This window comes from Eptatretus burgeri, chromosome 7 (genome assembly GCF_056783735.1).
Source record: "Eptatretus burgeri isolate ZD-2024b chromosome 7, Ebu_testis_v1, whole genome shotgun sequence".
Lineage (NCBI taxonomy): Eukaryota > Metazoa > Chordata > Myxini > Myxiniformes > Myxinidae > Eptatretus > Eptatretus burgeri.
In genome coordinates, this window is record NC_140967.1 from 72983431 (window position 1) to 72990274 (window position 6844).

The window sequence follows — 6844 nt, forward strand, 5'->3', positions numbered from 1 at the left end:
GTTCACCAAAATCGAAACAATTCTTCCTTGTTACACAACCAACTTGTCCTCCAAGTTTTGTCTGAATCTGTCCATACCTTTTTGAGATATCTTGCTCACAAACACAAACAGAGAGACAGACAAACAGGGGTGAAAACATAACCTCCATCCACCTTTGGTGACGGAGGTAAAAATATTGGAAAATAATGTAAATGCAATTTGATTTATAGATTCACTTTTTATATGTTGGGACGTGTCTTGGACTATCATGTGCATTTCGTTCATACAACTGTTTGAACTCTCTACTTATGTAAATGTCCGTCATGGCAATCTGGTTATACATGTTTCAAGCAAAACATCTTTCGTGGGAAAACAAACATTCTCACAATTATAGTGTGACAGATGTGACATCTTAGAATATACTTCGGTATCAAAAACACCCGGGGCCAATTAAGTAATTAACTAATCTCCATCACTGTGTTCACTCTTTCCATCCTGACAGCCCCATCATTGACGAGAGCCAATGATGAACTTCAACCTTGCAGTCAGGGCCCTCAAATTTCAAACAGGTATGCATATTTAAGCACTGTACATACAATATGGCAGAAATCTGACCCCCATCTTCCCTTAATTGTATGACTGTCCCCCTTTTACACATCTCCCATCCTAAGTACATGCATCAGAACTTTGTTTCCACAATTTAATACCAAGCTATCAGAAAATCCCCTGGACTTAATACATTATTGCAGCTTAGGTATTGCATTTGCTTGACAGAGTAATAGGTAGGTGTAATAGGTCGGTTTGGAATTACATAATTTTAAAACTTTTTATGGAAATACAAAAATGAATAAAACAAAATGTTTCATTGATCAAGATATAATTTACCTCTTTCTTCTTTGTTCCTTTCACATTTCTTTCTACTTTTTCACATTTCTCTTTATTCATTCTAATTATTGCTTTATAAATATTTTTGAATCTCTTTTACTCTTTATTTCTCTTTCTTTATCTATCTGTCGAGGAGAAATGAATTCTTGCAGAAATTTTTCTGCAAGGTTCACTTGGCTGTGCCTGGATGTGTTTGAAAGGTAGTGGAGTAGCGGCTGAAACCCAAATCCTATCCAGGTTCCTCCTGATGACACCATCCTTGCTCTTGACATATTTGGGTTCCTTCTGATGACTCAAATGCAGTATTTGGGCTTCTGTTTGATTAGCCACTTCATTTGTGGATTCTCTAAATGTTAGAACCTTACCAAGTTGCAATAGGCATATTAAACTGTTGGTGTAGACATGCCAAATATGCACTGTACAATATGGCAGTGTGGACAGACAGAGAGACAGACCTGATTTATCTTTAATCGCTCCACAACTCCAGCAACATTGACATTCACCCGATGCGCGATGCAAGCTTGACCACCTTTGCGAGGGGAGGTTGTGGTTGGGGAAGGGAAATCGTATAAACATTCAATAAACACCTTCAGATGGCAGAGATAGGTTTTGTTTGGCTTTTCTTGAAAATGCGGTCATTTGTGACTCCCATGTTATCGACGTTTTGTTTGTGCATCTTAATGCACGACTCACATATTTTTAGAGCGTAAAACATTTCTTTCCTATAAGTTGAAAGATATTTGAATATAAGATGTGTATTTTACCTCCTATTCAGTAATAATTCACAAAATATATAAAGAATATTAAGCTTGTTGTGAATAATTTGTTGCACAGATATATTACACACACAGTTGAAATAATTGTGTTGAGCACACAGTTGCTGACACAGTCCATGTTTGGAACAGAAGTTTATTGCTGTACTTCACTGCAACAAGCACACGACCTGGTTGTCTTCTTGAACAGGTGGTTGAACCAGAAGAGGCTTAGGCTGCAGTTTTCGCACCTGCAGTTTGACCCCATGAGAAGAAAAAAAGAAGTGTATTCTCATGATTAAATTTTAATATTAATTTGTAAACATTGCCAAACAATTGCACACGATAAAAAATAGCTAAAAAATAAATTATTGCTTTTATAATAATATAAAGCAGAAAATAAAAACGCATTTTGAGGTCCCAAGTTAACTCATTCCCATCATCCGAAGGTTAAATGACGCCTGATCATTAGCTTCCCAAAAAACGGAAATGACGCACAATTGAAATGATGAGTTAATGACCATTTTTACAGCCATTTTTCCCTGCTGTGAAGGGGTTAGGCTTTTTCTTGAGGCAATGTTTTTTTATGGCCGGATGCCATTCCTGACGCCAACCCTGGTCGCCTCTTACGACACACAGGGATATGGTACACCTATTCTAACCGGGGCATACACCGGGACCAGTACACTGGTACTCACTTTACCGACCTCAGATGGATGACAGGTTGAGTCAACCCCCTGGTGTTAATTCAGCAGCCAACGGGGCTTGAACTCAGGATCCTGGGATCCCAAGCCACCACCCTAACCACTAAGCCAACACCAGGCTCTTGAAATGATGAGTTAAAACAAATGGAAATTTAAGTTCAGGAAAATGTTACAAACATAATAGTAATACTTATTGACAATCATGATTTCTAAGTACACAACCCTTCTGAATCCCTCACCATTTATGCACCAACCTGAACCCCACATCGTCCCTCCGTGCGTATGCAATAAATATACGTTCCCATAAAACCCCAAAACGATTTCACCATTTTAACTATCTATTCTACAGTTCAAGGAACATCTCCAATCATTTACTTTCCATGGTCGTGTTTTTCATAATACCTTTTGTAAAACTCTCACTGCTTTCCATACATTTTCATCACACTGTGAAAGGTCAGGCAAGAAGCAATCCTTATGTTCCTCGACATTGGTTCATCAAAGACAAACTAATTAAAATCCTCATCTCTTCGACACCGTGTGAGTCTAAATCTGCCACGGATTAGACTTCAAATCAAAATGATAGTGCTGCCTACAGATAAGCAGGAAGACCTTTATCATTAGGGGCAATTTCATGAAGTCTTCCCGAATCTGCCAAGAGCTCTTGTCAAGCCGTGCAGCCCCAGAGCTTATTCATCCTAGTGGATTTTGGGATTGCTGTGGCTCTCGTGAGAAAGGTCATGTCATCACTTCCTAAAATATCTGTGATCCTTTTCCGGCTGGGCGCTTAGCCTTCAATATTGAGTCCGTCCCTGTTCTACACGCGATGTGGGTACCCAGGCGTGCCAAGACCATAGTTTGGTAATATTCAGAAAACCTGGGGATTTTCCCTTGCAATATCGAGCTTTCACTCTGCATATGAAGATGGCTCAGTTGTCCCTCTTGCTCAGTGAAGGGAATTAATTTTATTGTGGATAATTTATGGTCTTTCTGAGTTAAAATAAAGCTCCTTTGGAATATCATTTTAAATGCACCAACAGGGTAAGACAGATGGAAATGAGCAATACATATGATGTGGTGCCTTGCATTTGTATGGGGATTAATACAATAAGAAAATATTCATGATTTCCCCACAGCAGGAGATGTTCATGCCAAGGTGGTTTTCCAGATGTACGAGTTCCTTTTGCAAAACGATAGAATAGGTATTGCATGATCGGCTGGGCTTTTAAGGTTCCCATGCATTCGTTTTTGTGTTTCTTGTTGATGAAGCCTTAAGACAGAAATATTTGAGTCCAAGACTGCTATTGATATACACTTGTGAAAATACATGTGACTGTTGCTTATTGCCCCCTTTCCATGCCATTGCCCTCTGGAGATATCTAACCCTTTTCTTGACTGGTACTCACAAGTGATAGATAAAAGGAAATTAATTCCAGGCTTTGAAAATTTCACTAACCTGGTGGTAAGTGTTAAAAATCTAAAACCAGTTAATAACTTTTATTTCAGCTGCAGTTATGATCTGGAAACCTAGAGACCCCAGAACAAGCAGAGGTAGACCAAAGACCAGACAAAGAGATTAAATTGAAAAATCTACTGCGGTACAACAGCCTCAACTCGCATTGGATAGAACAGAATGGACCATGTTGAGGGAGGTGTTCATCGTGAACTAAACAGGCTGATCAAGTCAAGCTGTTGTGACTGTACCTGCTTAATGCGGATGTCATCCTCCGAAATGAATTCTGTCATATATGATGATGTCACCACTGTAGAGCATTTGGTTCATATTTGGAAATATTGACTTGCCTTCTATTCCATCACAATGTAACAGCTATAGCCAGTCAATCGATAAGGCAGAAAATGTTTGTGACAAATATGATTTCTTCATTTACTGGAGAAACATCGATGCCGGAAGATACCAAAATGAATCGAGGAGCTGCGCCAATGATTATGGGATTATGCATTTTGCTTTCACAGTTGTAGTGCAAAAAGGATCGGTCTCCGAGTAACATGTATCCAAATCATTGTGGGATGTATGGAATATTATTTTGCAGATATTTATAATAAATGATTGATGAATCGAACGAGTGAATAACTCACCTGCTGGAACTATGCATTTAAATGTGACTGAAATTAATTGAAAAGCAGGACAGGGTTATCTGGATGTGTTAATCAAATTATTTTGAAAGACCAATAGTTTAAAAAATGGCACAGCTTAATCAAATCACAACCAACTGCCATGGCCAACCTGCTCTCCAAGTGATTGGATTATTAGAGCACTTGCCATAAAGGTTATCTGACAGGGCCTAATCTTGGAATAATTTAAGACTCATAATAGGTCCCACTCCCAGTCTTATTTTGTTAACACCACAAAAATCGATGATAGCATAGATTAATGCCACGGCATCGATCACACACGCTATCCCTATCATGCCAAGCGGAAGTGGCCGGAATATTGTGGAGGCTTCCAAAAAACACTTGCAGAAACCAAAAAATAATTGGCCAAAACACTTGCAGAAACTACCGAAATTGGGAAATAAATAAAAAAACCCCAAAAAAACACAAGATGGATAAGCGAGAAATTAATCAGAGGTTGGTCAGGTTACCGGAAACTAATACTTCTTCTCTGTGCCATATAATTAATTAACTGGACTCTTCCTTTGGTATTGTGTGACGTAATACTGTATATGCTAAGTAGGCAACGCGTGATGTTGGAATACTTTGAGCTGTTTCGGACACCATTTTCAAAACTATGCCGACACAGGCCACGATGCTTGGAAAAGTTTAGGGAAGCTTTTCATTATTGGATGCAACCTAAGCAGAACCCTGGGAACTGTGGGTGGATTTCGTAACTAATTGGGTGAATATTATCAAGTTGACCAATCCGGTTGTCGAGCATGGCTGTTACATTTGATTGCACTGATAGGTATTAAGGCTCATTAAAGTGAAACTATTTTGAACTACTAGCTATCCTGCGAAAGCATGATGACTTGATCAGATCACCAGTGGCCCCTTATCGCCGGGTCTACACTTCTGTAAGTACTAAGTAATGAATAGTTCGCCCATGGCAAGGAATGATTTGGAGATCTTCTGGGAGTGCTGGCTTTCAAGTGATGATAATCCTGGGGCTGAGCCTAATGAAAGAGGTAATGTTAAAAGGCTGCCCAAGCTTCTCTGTTGGGAGCGTTTTTGAGTGCTGAGGGCTCTGGGAAAGAAAGAGGAAATGTAATTACGATTTAAGATTTAACGAGCGTTTGTTCTGAAAGCCGTTTCGCAGAAGTCTGATAACAAAGCACACTCAACATCGGTCAGCCTGATCTTGAACTAATTTTTAATTACAACAGTGAACTGAGAATCAGGCACTGGATGCCTGATAACACGGTCAGATTTAACTATGAAAGGTTTTGGGGAACGTCCTTTATTACAAGCTCAATTCATGAGCACAATGTCCTGTTGTTACATCACAGATAGCAGACAATAGAAGACCTCTGGTGATGCTCTCACTGAGCTGGCAGAGACGAAAGTAGCAGCAGCAGCAGCAGCAGCAGCAGCAACAGCAGCAGCCTGGCTTTTGAATGGTGGAGCGTTTCACATGGTTTCATTTTGCATTGCTCCATGGTCCCAAATTGGGATTTTTTTTTTATAATGGCTTGCTGACATATGATAGATATTGATGCCAAGTTTGGTTCCTCTTCTTCCATTCATGTCAGCATTTCTAAGCCAGTACAAAAAGTTACCTGTGCAACAGAATCACCATACAATTTCCACGATCACAAACTGACCGTTATTTTGCCAGCAAATGTAGAAAGACTGATTCGAAGACTTTTTACCAACTTTCTCACAAATACCTGTGAATACAATGTGATTGAGGGAGCTAAGGCCAGCATTTGCATTATAATATGTGTTGCCTTACATGGAACTACAATGCAGGAGGAAGGCCATTAGGCCCATCAAAGCATGCACTATGATTGTCACCTGTGGTGGTTTGCCCATGCTTGATCTTTTTTTTCAGTCCCCTACCGGTTTCACCAGAGGGGACTTACAGGTTTGCCCTCTATCTATCTGTCCGTCCCACCTGTGGTTTTTCAAACTTTTTTCCCCGTACCTTTTAACGTATTCAACTGAAACTTGGTACATGGCTTTATGAGGATTAATTGCAGAAGAAGTTCGAGTTTCAGGACATTTCGTCAATTTTTCACAGAGTTATGCCCTTTTTGGACATATAAAATATCACATCGGTTGGTGACATGTATTACAAAGTAATTCTCGCTTTTGTTTTAAATGCTGCAGATGAAGCAAAGAAGCAGCACAAACAATTCTTAAAGTCTTTGGTATGATTCCGTAGGGTCGCATTCAAACCACCGATCTCCCAGACTTAGATCTAACCAATATGCCACTGACATAGTTACTTAATCTTTCGAAAGGTAGTGTGGGATGTTCAATATTCATCAGGAAAAACTATAATATTTGACTTCCGACTTAACATCCCTCCGATGGAGGGCACACTCTTTGATGCAATGACCTGCTTGC

General features: G+C 39.6%; 2 long non-coding RNA genes across 4 annotated transcripts in view; one reads left to right on the plus strand and one right to left on the minus strand.

Annotated features, from left to right (window-relative positions):
- The window catches only part of LOC147023529 (uncharacterized), a 267038-nt gene that overhangs the window by 218219 nt on the left and 41975 nt on the right, over positions 1–6844 (plus strand). The window contains exons 6-7 of one of the 2 annotated variants that reach the window (XR_015060255.1): positions 482–548; positions 5782–6844. The exon at positions 5782–6844 is cut by the window's right edge and continues 766 nt beyond it. This is a non-coding gene — a long non-coding RNA (uncharacterized LOC147023529). The remainder of the gene's footprint in view (positions 1–481; positions 549–5781) is intronic. The other variant, XR_015060254.1, reaches the window with a different exon arrangement.
- LOC147023532 (uncharacterized) overlaps positions 1756–6844 on the minus strand; it is a 132481-nt gene continuing 127392 nt past the window's right edge. For both annotated transcript variants that reach the window (XR_015060253.1, XR_015060252.1), the window contains one exon: positions 1756–1867. This is a non-coding gene — a long non-coding RNA (uncharacterized LOC147023532). The remainder of the gene's footprint in view (positions 1868–6844) is intronic.